Source organism: Camponotus vicinus, unplaced genomic scaffold, assembly GCF_025532165.1.
Source record: "Camponotus vicinus isolate PSW18456_S1 unplaced genomic scaffold, iyCamVici1.0 SCAF_31, whole genome shotgun sequence".
In the NCBI taxonomy this organism is placed as follows: domain Eukaryota; kingdom Metazoa; phylum Arthropoda; class Insecta; order Hymenoptera; family Formicidae; genus Camponotus; species Camponotus vicinus.
The window spans coordinates 7,501-10,000 of NW_028141969.1; the positions used below are offsets into that span (position 1 = coordinate 7,501).

General features: G+C 56.1%; 2 non-coding genes across 2 annotated transcripts in view; both read left to right on the plus strand.

The window, feature by feature from the left end:
* The first annotated feature begins 90 nt into the window (after window positions 1–90).
* Window positions 91–245, plus strand: LOC145969561 (5.8S ribosomal RNA). The gene has a single exon (XR_014438167.1). It is a non-coding gene; the product is annotated as a 5.8S ribosomal RNA (ribosomal RNA).
* A 1,217-nt stretch (window positions 246–1,462) lies between these two features.
* LOC145969562 (large subunit ribosomal RNA) overlaps window positions 1,463–2,500 on the plus strand; it is a 4,074-nt gene continuing 3,036 nt past the window's right edge. Inside the window, exon 1 of the ribosomal RNA XR_014438168.1 lies at window positions 1,463–2,500. This exon is cut by the window's right edge and continues 3,036 nt beyond it. This is a non-coding gene — a ribosomal RNA (large subunit ribosomal RNA).

The window sequence follows — 2,500 nt, forward strand, 5'->3', positions numbered from 1 at the left end:
AAGAGCCACGATTTTCTCTCACTCTTCGGAGTGGAGACCACGATGGATGAACTGTGAAGCGTTCGACGAACGCGACGAATGAAAAACGATTACCCTGAACGGTGGATCACTTGGCTCGTGGGTCGATGAAGAACGCAGCTAATTGCGCGTCAACTTGTGAACTGCAGGACACATGAACATCGACATTTCGAACGCACATTGCGGTCCACGGATACAATTCCCGGACCACGCCTGGCTGAGGGTCGTTTTAACAAACCTAAACTGCTTGCGCCCTTACGCAAGCTGACGAGCCACGGCGTAGCCGTGAAACGACGAAATGTCGTCGGCTGTCGTCGCTGTGCCCCCGTCGCATTGCGTAAACGGCGTACGAGCGATCGTTGGACGTTCGCCCGAGAGAGACTAGAGCCTCTTTGTCACCCTCCCAGTATGTATTGGCGACGGGTTCGACGAGAGGCCGTCGTCGATTGGCGTCGTCTGAAATGACACCGAAGGTGTGTGCAGCGAGAGGAGTTATAAAGAGGAGGAGAGAGGCGCGCGTGTACGCACAAAGCGTTTAAAGGATAGCGAAGCGCGCGCGAGCGGCGCCCGGAGGCTGTCGAATGATATGGAGAGAGTTGTCGGCGGAGATATACACAACGACGACACACGAGAGAATATGCGAAAAGTTTAAGCGAGAGGAACGACGACGAACGACGCGCGACACTCGAATGATCTCGCTCTCTACGAGTGATCTCGTAGTTGGCGAATAAAATGCAAAAAGAAAGCGGCGCAGCAGCACATTCTGCTGCGTCCGTCTTTCTAGCGCGTCGTTGTCTCTTCCGATCGCGTCGTCGCGCTGTGCGACTCTCTCTCGGTCTCTCGGTGCGCCAGCGCGCTCGCGCGATACCGCGCCTTTTATTACACGCGAGGCTTCGCCTCCTATCTCGCGGCGCGAGATACCTTACGGTAAAAATATATGGAGAAGGGAAACCGCGGCGCGCGCACAGTCGTCGTCCGGCGGTACGCGGAGGGAGAGAAATTGCGAGAGAAATCCACCCTTAAAAAAGCGGATGAATCGCGAGCCGACCGCGTGTCCGAGTCCACGAAATTTTCGAACGAAGATTGTGACCGGCACGCGTCGTCGTGTACTCGTCGAATCGATTCCATACCGCGCCCGTTATATATATACACGCGCGCGCGCGCATCATAATTACGCCGCGCCGTGTTATTATAATCGTGGAAGTTAGAGGGACGGAAGAAAAGAAGCGCAAAACGATATTATAATATATCTATCTCCTCTCTCGCGTCCCCGCGAAACAAGACTAGATTGTGCCGCGCGCGCAATATCGGTCGGTGCGTTACCGCTAACAATAGTAGTAGTTAACAAACAATAATGATACTACTTAGCGCAATAACTCCACCACCGCACACTCCCTCTATCTCTCTATATCACTTTGTAGAGAGTTTCTCTACAAAACTCTGACGACCTCAGAGCAGGCGAGATTACCCGCTGAATTTAAGCATATTATTAAGCGGAGGAAAAGAAACTAACTAGGATTTCCTCAGTAGCGGCGAGCGAACAGGAAAGAGCCCAGCACCGAATCCCGCGGTTCCGCCGCAGGGAAATGTGGTGTTTGGGAGGATCCGCTTATCCCGAGGCGTCGCGTCGCGTCCAAGTCCATCTTGAATGGGGCCACTTACCCGTAGAGGGTGCCAGGCCCGTAGCGACCGTGTGCGCGTCTCGGGAGGATCTCTCCTTAGAGTCGGGTTGCTTGAGAGTGCAGCTCTAAGTGGGTGGTAAACTCCATCTAAGGCTAAATACGACCACGAGACCGATAGCGAACAAGTACCGTGAGGGAAAGTTGAAAAGAACTTTGAAGAGAGAGTTCAAGAGTACGTGAAACCGTTCAGGGGTAAACCTAAGAAACCCAAAAGATCGAACGGGGAGATTCATCGTCAGCGGCGCTGGCTTCGCGTCGGTGGGCGATGTCCCGCGGAGTCCTCGCGGCTCGCGCGCGGGCACGCTACCGTGCGCCGATGTCCGGCTGTCGTCGTCGTGCACTTCTCCCCAAGTAGAACGTCGCGACCCGCTGGGTGTCGGTCTACGGCCCGGGTGCGGTGACTGTCGCGTCGCCGGTAAAACGGCACGCGACAAACCCTCGGTCGCCCGGCCGGCTGCTCGGCGGTACGCGCAAGGTATCAGGCCGCACTTCTACACGGTGCGTCGAGGCCGTCGCAAGCGCGCGCCACGGTACTCGGAGGTTACGGACTTTGCGCCGTCCCCGGTCCTGGCCCGCTGTTGGTTAAAGTACGGATCACCTTCGACAGGCCTGCGAACGTCTCTCTCACGGGGGACGGATACCGGTCGGCGACGCTACTGCTTTGGGTACTCTTAGGACCCGTCTTGAAACACGGACCAAGGAGTCTAACATGTACGCGAGTCATTGGGACTTGTCGCGAGACCTAAAGGCGTAATGAAAGTGAAGGTCGGCCCTGGCCGTCGACCGAGGGAGGATGGGCC